This window comes from Bacillus rossius, chromosome 1 (assembly GCF_032445375.1).
Source record: "Bacillus rossius redtenbacheri isolate Brsri chromosome 1, Brsri_v3, whole genome shotgun sequence".
Taxonomy (NCBI): Eukaryota; Metazoa; Arthropoda; class Insecta; order Phasmatodea; family Bacillidae; genus Bacillus; species Bacillus rossius.
In genome coordinates, this window is record NC_086330.1 from 296074121 (window position 1) to 296087461 (window position 13341).

At 37.1% G+C, this 13341-nt stretch overlaps 1 protein-coding gene across 3 annotated transcripts in view; it reads right to left on the reverse strand.

Annotated features, from left to right (window-relative positions):
• LOC134527773 (uncharacterized) overlaps positions 1-13341 on the reverse strand; it is a 41836-nt gene that overhangs the window by 12639 nt on the left and 15856 nt on the right. The window contains exon 1 of one of the 3 annotated variants that reach the window (XM_063360707.1): positions 3918-4442. The exons of the other annotated variants lie outside the window; for them this stretch is intronic. The gene's annotated coding sequence lies outside the window, so the exon portion shown is untranslated. Of the gene's footprint in view, positions 1-3917; positions 4443-13341 lie in introns of those variants that run through there. 3 annotated transcript variants of the gene reach the window in all.

Genomic DNA, 13341 nt, shown 5'->3' on the forward strand with positions numbered 1-13341 from the left:
TTAGAAGAACGCACATATTGCCACAGTTGGACGGGCCTGAGGTAATGAATCATATGGTAGAAGGCAACAAATCGCCATGTTATTTTTCGTGTTTTTTGGCTTCGAGTGTAATAAATAGTCTGAACTTGTTACATACCAGTGCAGCATGTGTTATAGTCATTTTATAAAGTATGGAAACGTGAAAAGGCACATAAAATATTGCAAAGGACTGGTTGCGCATTCATCAGGACCTAATTGTAATATCTGTGACAAGGCCTTTACATATACGTTCAATGCAAAGCCCCATAATACCATCGCCCATTTAATGATGTAGAAACTCTCTTTCTGTGTAAAATATTATTTGTAAAAAAATTCTGTGTAAATATCTGTTGACCTGATAAATTAAAAATGCATGACAAAAATTATGTAAAGGTACAAACTGAAAAGTGATTGGGTTTTCAATGTCACATGACTTTCGTACACAGATATATAAGTGGCTTGTCTACATTGTGACTCTCGGTTCGTCTTTGATTGTAGAAGAGCGAGGTAAGAGGTGAGACTCTCCTGGCAGTTATTTTACATAGTTTTCCATAAACAGTGTTTATGGCTACAGTAGCATCAACGACGAAGTCCTTGAAAGCAGACACACCAAACACCTCGGAGATTCCGGTGGTATCTGTATCTACATCGTCTACAGACGCATCAGGAATATTCAGCGGATACAATTATGGCAGTCGAGAGGACCTTGTGTCTACAGTACCGGCAACGGTAGCGACCTCAGCGCATATCGAACTAGCATCTATTAATGCTGTTGTGCTATGGTCACGCACACTTGGGTACTATTGCATATACTGTGATAAGACTTTCGTTAATTTAGTCAATCGCAAACATCATAAATACTACTGCCACAAAAATATCCAGCTCCAGAGAGGTACAAGTGTGACAGATGTGGTAATGCAGTGTCACAAATACATCCTGAAAATAAAAAATAAAGCCAAAACATGCAAAGGACATCGTGTGAAATTTAAGGAATGGATTCAGATGTTTTGTATATTTTGTTTTGGTAAAGTAGAATTTACGTAATAAATATAATTTGTAAGAATGGTTATTTATTTCTTGAAATGTGACAATTATTTTTATTAAATCAAGTTAATTAACCCTCTGCTGCCTGGGATCGAAATAAGGACTGGAAGGGATCGAATCAATATATTAATAGATAAATTTATTTAATGATTTTTGGAATATTTTGGTTGATATTTACGAGTTATCAATATGTTCATATGTTCGCCGTAATAGCCAATGATATGACGTACGCTACAATAGTTGACTAGTGATTGACGCTAATGCGTTATAGCGGATAATTAATAAACCAATATGGTGGCAGTGCACTCAATCATACGATGACGTCGATATCTAAAATGGTTGCCGCGATGTCATAATGGGGGAAATAATATATGCCTTGGTATTAGTAGTGAAGTTCAGCCGTCTGGTAAATATTACGGAAAAAGGCTATGTTGGCGTTTTTATAATTGCATACACTGGGCATTGAACCGAAGAATTACAAATTTGTGACCTAAGTGCAGTTTTCATTTAGTATTTTTTATAAACATTGAATAATGTTTTATAATTTTTGTAATAAATATAATTATATAATTTATAATAAATAAATTTGCTCCCGTCGGGATTGAACCCGGTAACTCCTACGTTTCAAAATAAAATTTAAAATAATTTTGATATTTTTTTTTTTTATTTTTTTTTTAAGTTTTAGGAAAATGTAATAGGGGTGTTAGTTATATTTACGCCGAGGAATCACTTTTCTAAATAAAGGTAATCCTATATGGCGTCCATGATGTCACAAAAGCAATATGGCTGACGTCAGTACTTATAACTCATACTGAACCCTGTTCTTGGACCGGCTATTATATACTAGGCCTACTGCTACGTTAAGTCATATTTATAAGTAACTGTTAGGGGGAACAAAACATTCGGTTAGCTACACCTTGAATACTTTGAAATATTCTGAGTAGTTAGTGTATAAATGGTAAGAGCAGGGTTTTTAATAAAAAAAAAGGAGGGGAATGGCTGTGAGAGGTAAATAAGTGGTAAATATTTTATAGAATTTTTTTTTTGACATCTACGGTCTTCAGAGTTGTAAAAAAATGCGTATATGTGTTTGATCTAAAATTTATGGCATTTTTGTACTTTTGTTTGCATGCAAATATATTTGGTCATTTTTAATTACTAATGTGTTTGTACTTTATGAGTCTCGGAGGTAAAGTGATTTTTTTTCACTTCCAAAAGCAAGAAAGAGAAAAAGTGTGAAACATATCTTAACTAAAAATGTCATATGAATACAAAAACAAATAAGTACTAACTTTTCAATTTTTCAGTAATAATATGTCGGCTTGCAGGATTGAATTTTAAAAACATACAATCCAACCACACACCCCACCATTATTAAACACACTCGTTCCTTACAATAAAATAACAATACCTAATTATAAAGAAAACATGTTCTGAAAAGTAATATATTTATCACGTTGCTGTTCCCAGTTATCATCAAGGGTTTTGAGAAGGGTTCAGGTTATAAGGGCCTTCTCTTGGTTGCTCCCATGACTTGCAGCAATGTTTCATTTACTCTTGACATCGAGGCAACTTCTTCAGTTCTCATTATTATTTAAACGCCTTATTTAAAGTTATACCATTATTTTCTCAAGTAATATCGAATACACTATTATTCAATACCGGACATATCAATGCTCTCAACACAGGTGAGTTTGCGCAAATAGCTCAGTGGCATTGAGTGACACTGCAATATTATTTCATAAACAAATAGTTGAATAGTTATGTACTTTATTACTCTATAGCAACCATTTTTTTACTTCGGTTAGGAAGTTTTAAAAAAATGGAGGTTTATACCTTTTTTTTTTACAAACTATCATTAAGTTGATAATGCAACTTATTGCACTGGTGTGGCCATATAGGCAGAACAAAAGTAATGAATCTGACCTGTACTAGTTTCCAGAGTATTTGGTAACACTCACAATCTCCACTCCATTCGGCTACAGTTGAATATCATGCAATCATGGCTAAAATAATAAGTGAGTCCGTTTTTCTTTTCAGTGAATGATGCATGAACTAACTAAACATCCCTGCTATAAAACTTTCCAGACTACTAAACACTGTAAATTTATTGCTAGTATTTCTTTTAGTATAGAAAGCCTCAAGGCCCTGTTTTGTTCACCATTATGTTTATTAAATTGTCTAGGTAGTTTATAATTCACATTAGAGCTATTGCTGTAAATGTAACATGTTAGATGCCTGAATTTTATGTTGTCTCAAATAACTATGTCAAGAGCAGTTTTTTTTAAAAAAACTATTATCTAACAGCTGTCAAAATTGACGCTAGTATAATTTACTGTGCTCAATTGCGTGATTTTTTTTAGCTTACAAATAACATTTAGTAAATATCTGGTATCAAAAATTTGCGACCAAACAACAAAAACGAAATAACTGTTTTTTTTTTAATTTACAGGAATAATCCTTAAATAATAATACAATAAAATGGCATTTAAGAAAGACTGCATGATTTTTTTTTTCAAACAGTCATAAGTTGATTCCAAAATTCTTAAATTAACTTTAATTTTCTGTGCACAGAGAGAATGCTCTGTGAAAATGCTATTTCAGCCGTACATCGTGTGCGTATGCTTGTATCTGTGCAGTTTACTTGAATTTCACGCGTCATGGGAGAATAAAAGTATTGAAATGTGAAAACTTTAAAATAAAAATCAGAAATACTCTTAAGTTTAGTACAACCTAAATAAGCTACCAGCTTTAATATCAGACTTTAATCATAAAAAAAACTTACAAATATCCTCGAATAAGGACTAGTATTACCACCGTAACACGAGGCAGAATAATAAGTAGAGGATACTCACGTAAGAATATGTTACCGGAAATTTTGATTGTAAACTCAGTGGTTAAACGGTGACTTTTTGTGTTCTAACTTTACACCAGTGGATGAAAGACAACGCAGAATAGATTTTTCAAGCCTAAAAAATGTTATGAATGCATTAACACCACTAAAATTTTTTGGCAACTCCAAAGAAATATAAATGGGCTATTTGTAAACATAAAACATTAGCAGCAGTTGCTAAGAGGTTGTAAATTCACAGATAGAAAGTAAGAGTGAATGGGAACATGCATAGTGCAATGAAAATACTGTCTGGACACCCAGAACACTGGCTGGGCGATGGACGCTAGCACATGCGGGGCGGGAACCAGCTGGCCGGGCAGGGAGTGTCGTGATGGCCAGCAAGGGACGGTCGTCTATTCCTGCTGCGAGCCGCAGCTGTCCACTGTTCCCACCACAGCCTCGCAGTTCCGGCGTGCCTTTTAGCAGCCATTTTCAAACCATTGGATTGTAATTGACAGGACCTTTATATCATGACCGTCCACAGGGACCAATCACAGCACGGCTATTAATGTTTTCGAAATGCACCAGGTTTTCAGTTTTTATTCACCCTTGAGGATTGCTGCAACAAAGCAAGCCTAAACGTCAGGCACGGACTTATCTTCAACCCATTGGCCAAGACGAATGTATGTTATTTCTGAGTTTGCGTGGCTTACTGGAAAAATAAAAGTTTTTTTTTTTTTTTTTTTTTCAGAATCAGTAATAGCTTACAGAAATGTTCACGGTTCTGTAATGTCATTCTGAGTTAGAACCGACGGCAGGAGGTGTTGAAGGAGATTGCGGCGTTGACGTCAAAGCATATCCCCTCTTATTGTCCCCCGCCGTGCGCTATCGCAGACATGGCTTCAGTTTGCAGTAGAGTTGGGCAACCCACTGGTCGAGGAACCCCCTGTTGATTCCGAGCATATCTTTTCGCCGCTAGCGCGTGCAACTTCGTGGTCAGAATAAAAAAACACGATTTTGAGAGAATGTATTAAATTGTTCACGGTTTTATAATTTTTTAACGTCACTGTTCTAACCTAACCAATCTTTCATTTTTGTAACGATCACCTAGATGTGAGAAAACTTACCTCTCCAAACAATAAAATTAAGAATGAATTTTTGAGTTTAAATTTTTTTAACAATTGTGTTACGTATAAGTCAATTAACTAATCTAACCTACTAAACAAACCAAACTTTCATTTTAGTTACGCTCCCCAAAACTTGCAAAAACCTACCCTCTCCTAAGAAATAAATAAAGATTAAATTTTTGCGTCTGACTCAAGGACAATGTTCCACTGGTCGCGTTTCGTAAAGCCATGCCATTTCCGCTCCTCGGAAGCGTTCGGCAACTCGGTTCCAGTCGTGTTTTGGCCCTTTGTGAACGCACTTTAAAAAAAATAAACAAAAAAAATAGTTTTAGTTAATCTAAAATTTTATTTTAAGAATAATTTTAAGGCATGTACACCAAGCCTCTGTGAATCATGTTTGTTATATTATACATAGTTGGTAACTTGTACTAAGATATCTTCTTCTCTAGTTTTAGATGCTGCCTGGAAGCAGAGTGAGTGGTCGGTGTGACCACTCACCACCTGGGGCGTTCGCGCTCCTGGTTACAAACCCAGAACTGGACAACATATAAAGTGAACCACGAGTCCAAGCTCCCAACCCCCACATGGTAGACTCTTTTCTACTCTGTTCAACTCTTCAGACCATCCTCTGTCTCCTGTGCAGCAAATTAAGATTTCTTGGGCACAGATTTTTCAGTCCTTAATTTAAATTGAAAAATTTAATTTTACAGCGATTTTCGTGTATCAATTTAAATTTATTCTTCTCGTGTGGGGCCAGCATGAAGCCTCGTTTCTCTCCCGCTTCAGTGCATGAAGACCCTCTGAAATTACTGCCGGCCTGCGTGACCCAGAATGCTTCACTCAGCTGCATCTTTCTCAGAGTTCGCCTAAGGTGAGTGAGTTCGGTCATGCTTCAGATTCAGGTTTCCTGCCGCCCGACACGCCAACAGGGTCAAGTGAGCCTCATTCCCACTGTGACTTCAGTTTCCACCCACTCCCCCCACCTACCTACTTCCCTGAACTCGACCAAGAACACTGATGTGCCATAACCCCGCGAACTGTGGCCACGACCAAGGCCAGTCCTCTAGCTTTCGAAGCTACTGCAAATGCCATCTACCGGGGAACTCTGCTACTAAAACTGAGCTAGTCCTCATAATGCTCGTCAGAGTGTTACACCTGACGGTGCACTCGCACGTTAGCAGAGGCGCTCTGCGCACCCTCTGGTGGTTGTCTCGAGACCACAGCTCGAGTTAGTTTTTCTGCCTCACTACCGAGCGCACCACTGGTTAAGTGCAGTTGCCCCTGAAGGTAGGGTAACCTAAGTTATTGTAATTTTTTTAGAGTGGCCTTCCGCCCGCTTCTCCTGACCAATCAGGGGGCACCTTCCACTACTATCATCTTACTGTGCCCTGTGGGCCTTTCAACTACAAGAGCTACTTGTCATTCGGGGGAGTCGTCCTTGCACCTTCGGCCTGATTGCTTTCGGCTCGCGAAACTCCCGTGTGAGCTTTCAGCGTGACTTCGAGTGAAGTGCCGACGACTTATATAGGTAGTTGAGGGAATCTTTCCCTAAGATAAACTAAAGTTTATACTGAACTATTACGTGTAGTAGTGTATATAGTTCATGAACTCTCTGAATTATTATCTGAACTAAACTGTTGTCAGAAATAATTATAATATTTTAAATAATAAATATTTCTCTCTGGATATGTATTACTTGGTTGAGTATAGACTCTTTGGTTAAATTTAAATATGTCTCTAGGCGCCACCCTTATGTAGTGTGGTACATAAGAGAAAAAAAAGTTAAAATTATTTCACACTCCAAATCTAGGGTTAGCATGAGATTGGCAACATGTAAAATTTAGGTCATTAAGGGAAAAAAACATATACACTGTAAAATAATAACCAGGTAACATAGGATTACAACAAATAATCTTTAATCAAATAAAATATATATGCTTATTGGTTGGACCAGTGGCGTCTCGTCAGGGCAAGCAAGGCAAGCAGTGCTTGCCCAGGCAGTTTCCAGACATTGTATTTTTTAAATAAATATTTTATTAGAATAGTATTTTACTTTGGCTCGTGCCGTTAGGAGTAGTATACGAATGTATGTTCTGGCACTGGCTTCTGGCTGTGGAGCCTGTGGAGCCGACCGCCATCTTGGATTGTGACGTTACGGCGGCCATCTTGGATGACCTTGTCCTTGACCTTTGACCTTGACCTTGACCCCGGCGGCCATTTTGGATCCGCCATTTTGGATGACGTCATTTTGGATGCATCGTAACAGGACACTACGTAACGGGACACAACGTAACGGGACAAGTAGATCACGGAGGCCATCTTGGATCCGACATATTTAAATCGAGCGCCCCACTCATTATGATGAAATTTTCATCTCTGTCGCCATATTGATTTTATTATGTTCCACTGGAGGCCGCCATCTTGGATACCGACGACTCTGTTTCAGCTGTTTGTTCCTAGATAGCGCCAGCGTCACTTTTGATTTTTTTATGTTCCACTGGAGGCCGCCATCTTGGATACCGACGACTCTGTTTCAGCTGTTTGTTCCTAGATAGCGCCAGCGTCGCTCTTGATTTTTTTCTGTTCCACTGGAGGCCGCCATCTTGGATACAGTCGACTTTGTTTCAGTTGTTTGTTCCTAGATAGCACCATCGTCGCTCTTTATTTTTTTTCTGTTCCACTGGAGGTTGCCATCTTGGATACCGACAACTTTGTTTCCGTCGTTTGTTCCTAGAGAGCGACAGCGTCGCTCTGTCTCATCACATAAGGTCGATGTTCCATTACCTACCAGAACTATTATGATCCTTATCGACATATTAAATTTTTCTTTTTATGAAAAATATATTGGAAACGCTGTGATTCGAACCATCACAGCTCTGATCTCTAGGTTGGAAAACATACGCCTTTAACCGCTCGGCTATCGAGACATTTACCAGACTGAAAATTAAATAAGGTATATAAAAAAAATAACATGCATATTTGGACTTGTAATTTTTTTAATTTAAAGTAATAATAGCACCACCTGTTCGAGACAGAACCACCATCTTGTATTAAGACGTAACTGTTGCAATTATCGTTATGGTCGCCATCTTGAAAATCCGTAATTCTTATGTTAGAAAATCGGGAAAAATTTCAAAAATCATTAAAAAAATTAATCAACCTAATTAAATAATAAAAAATCCTTAAAACCACCGTTGCACTTTTCGTGACGACCGCCATATTGAAATCACCCGCTGGAGATCATCATCTTGTTTTCGTCCACTAGAGTGTGCTGATACCATGTTAGTATAAGTATCTAGTCACCACACATTTGTCCTTGACCTTGAACTTTGTCCTTGACCTTGAACTTTGACCTTGACCTTGACCTTGAAATTTGCCCTTGACCTTGAAATTTGACCTTGACCTTGAAATTTGACTTTGTCCTTTAAATTTGACTTTGTCCTTGTCGTCCATCACGGATCCGTCATTTTATGTTCAGTACATGCTACCAGGAGCTACCACCTGTCGGAGTACACCATCTTGTGTGTGTACTTGTATTATAGAGTACATTTTCATCTGGATGATTTTATTCTAACCCGCAACAGTGCAGTAATCATTTATTACCGAGGTGCCCCCGCCATCTTGAAATTCGGCAGCCATCTTGAAATCATGTAATAATGTAGCTAGAAAAGCGGGAAAAAATCCAAAATTCATTAATTAAATCACTCATTAACTTACATATTGATTCGATCCGCTCCAGTCCTTGGTTCGATCCCTGAATGATGCAATAATGTTTAATTTTATGAAAAAAAAAATAATAATTTCAATAAACCATGTTCAAAATTCTTAAGAGACTTTAAATCCTCTACTACCATCATCCTATCCGACATCAAGACCATCATCTTGGAATTTTCGTAATAATTAAACTAAAAATTCAGGAAAAAGTTAAAAATTTATAAAATAAATTTGCAAACAATATACTGATTAATTAGGTCGTCTAGGGTCCTTGGCACGATTCTGGACGAAGCTAAAATAAATTTAATTTAAATACCAGAAAAGCGTTCGGTTAGAGAAATAAAACACCACAAAGTCTTTTACAAACATAATATTTATTACACAATTTCTATCCTACTACAGAATCACTTGCGAAAGCCAGCAAACTTATAAACATTTAGCTTTGCATAGACGTGCAACGACTACTTCTTAGCTCCAAATGCTCCAGCAGCTTTAAATGCTCCAACAGCCTCCAAATGCTCCAACAGCCTCCAAATGGCTCCAACAGATCCAAATGCTCCAACTACCTTTTCTTTCAACAGCTCCAATGATATTGGGCTACAATGCTACGAGTCTAAGAGACTACGAGGCTACAAGGCTACGAGTCTAAAAGGATCTAGCTGGTTCCGAGTTATACATGGCTGAGAGACTGCATGACTAAAAGACCGCATGACTACGAAACTACATGTCTATGAAGCTACATGGATACAAGTCTACTCGGCTCCAACACACAATGTACACACAGTACACACAGGAAACTGAACGTACACACAGTACACACAGGAAACGGAACGTACACACAGTACACACAGGAAATCGGAACGTACACACAGGAAACGGAACGTACACACAGTACATACAGGAGACGGAACGTACACACAGGAAACGGAACGTACACACAGTACACACAGGAAACGTAACGTACACACAGGAAAACGAAATGTACACACAGGAAAACAAAATGTACAAACAGGAAAACGAAATGTACAAACAGGAAAACGAAATGTACAAACAGGAAAACGAAATGTACAAACAGGAAAACGAAATGTACAAACAGGAAAACGAAATGTACAAACAGGAAAAACGAAATGTACAAACAGGAAAACGAAATGTACAAACAGGAAAACGAAATGTACACACAGGAAAACGAAATGTACACACAGGAAAACGAAATGTACAAACAGGAAAACGAAATGTACAAACAGGAAAACGAAATGTACAAACAGGAAAACGAAATGTTCACACAGTAAAACGAAATGTACAAACAGGAAAACGAAATGTACAAACAGGAAAACGAAATGTACAAACAGGAAAACGAAATGTACACACAGGAAATCGGAACGTACACACAGGAAATCGGAACGTACACACAGTACACACAGGAAACGGAATGATCACACATACAGTAGCGGAAACACAGGTTTATTTGGAAATCAGGATACAAGAAATAAATCATACTTTTTTAAAATATAAATAATTCATTTTATTTTTCATTAGTACACACATGACAGTTAATCAAATGATTATTGTATGTAGCCAGCGTTCCGAAGTTCTTTAAGTATGGTTGATACTTCCACGATATGCGAGTAGTTCCCTCTACGAACAGATGCCACCATCACTCTTAGCCGGACAACCAATATTTTTGGATCTTTCCATGATGTGGAATCAATCTCTTCTACCACCATCTTCATTGTATGTTTATTATAAATATTATGATCTCTGGTGTCTTCCGTTTTAACACCATCCTCACGGTTACTTTCATCATCTAGCCAACGATCATCACAAGCTTGATCAGATTTATTTATTATAACACGACGTTTCCATCGCTTCGGTCTCAGGGCACCACCACATTCTTCGATCTTGTCAGCTTTAGGTTCTGCATCACAGTCTATGCCTTGTAAACAGCCTCAGAGTCACTGTAGCAATCACCGTAGAAGACAACGTCTTCACCCAGATTACTGCAAGAACTCAATATCGTTGATGTCGAAGTGTCTTCATCGTCTGTATGCTTCCTTTTCAGGAGTCCACCATTTATACAAAGTATGGAGGATCTGCTAAATATAGGCTTGAATGTATTCTCACTTTTCACAGTGTTGATACCTTCATTAGTTTCAGTCTTCCCGATACCATCAACATCCTTCAATATTTTTTTCTCGTCACGATCGGCGTGCTAAGGCTTCCATCTTTTCTATATTAATAATATTATTTGTCTTAAAATCTCCGCGTCCATGTCACTATCACAGATGTAAATCATCATCATAGCTGTCATCAATATTATCATGAGTTGCATCAATATCACTCATTTTATGATATCGTTTCCACATTTCAGTTGTCAGAGATGTACCACAATCTATGATCTTGTGAGCTACATTCTCATTTTCTGTAAAAGCCTATCAGTCCAGTTTTATTATTTAATCCTTCAACCCATCATCACAAACTCAATTAAATCATCTTAGTATATAGAAAAAAAATCATCAAAGTTCCTTTCATTTAATCATAGGAACCGCATCATCCTTTCCACCTATAGTTTAGTTTCTTGAGCCCAAGAGTCTTTCATTATATATACCATACAGTGTTCTTCAAGAGATGTGGTATACTACCAGTTCTACATACAAATCCATTCTATCAATGATTTGTTTACACATTAGAAAAACCTTCACATTATTTTTACATGTTTTATTAAATTATCTCTTCGACTAAAATAATTACCACACATAGTAATTTCTACAAAGGACACTTTGTCCAAGACATTTTAACCATCATCTGTCTGAAAACAACCATGTCCCATCTATATCACAAAGTAAACGAGGGTTAGTGGAGATAGGTCAAACAAGTGCTAGTCACTCATAGGGTAAGAACCATGTGTTCGATACCTATCTCAGTCAATGTAGCATCTATGTATTTTTTTTACCTCATGTAGAAAAATATGTTCCAATGCATACGAATTTAAACTTATTCACGTGCGACCAGTCAAAAGTACATAAATTCAAACACGTCAATCTTAAAAAAAAAAAAAAAATCTCAAGGATAGAGGCAGAGACTACACGATCGAGACACACATACCATCACCTGCAAATGAACATTGACCCCTCGCGCAGGAGTTGCAAGCTTGCAGAATGCTGCGGCAGTCATATTTTTGCTCGAGTCATACACACTTCACGACGCTAGTCTTTCCACTCATTTCACGTAAAACTCCAGTGAAATCGTAATCCAGCATACGTAAAGTACTTGCTGGAATCACTTCAAAGTATACATCACTGAACCAGAGCAGAAAATCAGCCTACGAATGTATATCTTGCTACCTACAAAAATAAATGTATAGCACATATACGAGAGGAGTCGATTCCTACATACCATACTCAATACTCTGATAATTATAAGCAGCAAAATATTTTAAATCAAGACCTTAGCCAGTATACATTCATTTTCCCATGTTGTAAAAATTCATGTTAGTAATCAGCAACGAAGGAGTGAGTTACTTGGACGAAGAACAGCTTTCCAAGTATCCAGAATCTTACTGATACAGACCATCCAGTGCACCAGCATACCCCGAAGTGTGGTCAATTGATAAACATTCTTTAATTTTTTAATATCACCTCCGTAGTGTACACCAATATATGACAGGTTACGATTTAAGACCATAAATTTCCCACAAGTCTGTTAGTTTTATTTCGGGGAGTAATAAATTATTTCTCAAACATAATAAATCAAGTTCCTATCAGATTTGCTCTAATGTTACGGCATTACCTGTACCAGCACATTACCAAAACATCTCCCATAAAAATCTTAAGAATGCAGATGACATACACAGTCAAAAATAATTTTAACAAAAAAAAACAGTCTTCAGCATTATTGATAAAAAAAGAATACACACAAACAAGTCAAAACGGACATTTCAAATCCAACCTAAATTACGTGACACATGTAGTTTATTGAATTAAGATAAACGATGCAGGTTAGGGAAAAATATATAAAAAATTCTTTAATTCTATAATTTATTTAAAATTTTACATTTATACACATTAAAATCTGACACTGTATATATTTTTTACATTTCTCAGTCCATGCCACATTCAATATTATTAAAATAAATTATTATAGTTCGTATTAAGAGTGAAAAAATACAAATAATTCATACAGATCACGTTACATCAGATCAGGAGTGTAACACCTTAGAGGGACAGAAATTATGCTAGAAACCCGTCTTTACAAAATTGTTAATGTTTTTTTAAGTAAAATTTTCGTGTAACCTGTACACCGCACTTCTCACACAGAAATTTTACACGGTCAAGATTTCTTCTGCAGCCATGCCTTTCATGGATGCGTGTACTTCGTACTCGTTCAAAACGTTTACCACAGTAGCGGCACTGATAGAGATACTCATCACAATTACCATCGCTTCCCCGATGTACAACCTGCAAATTAACTTTGCTTTTACAATGCCTAATCAAATTACTTTTGTTTGTGAAATGTACACCACATGGCTCACACGGAAATGTCAACGATTAACGTTTCTTCTACAGACATGATTTTCAAGTCTTCTTGCATGTTGTCGGTATTTAAAAC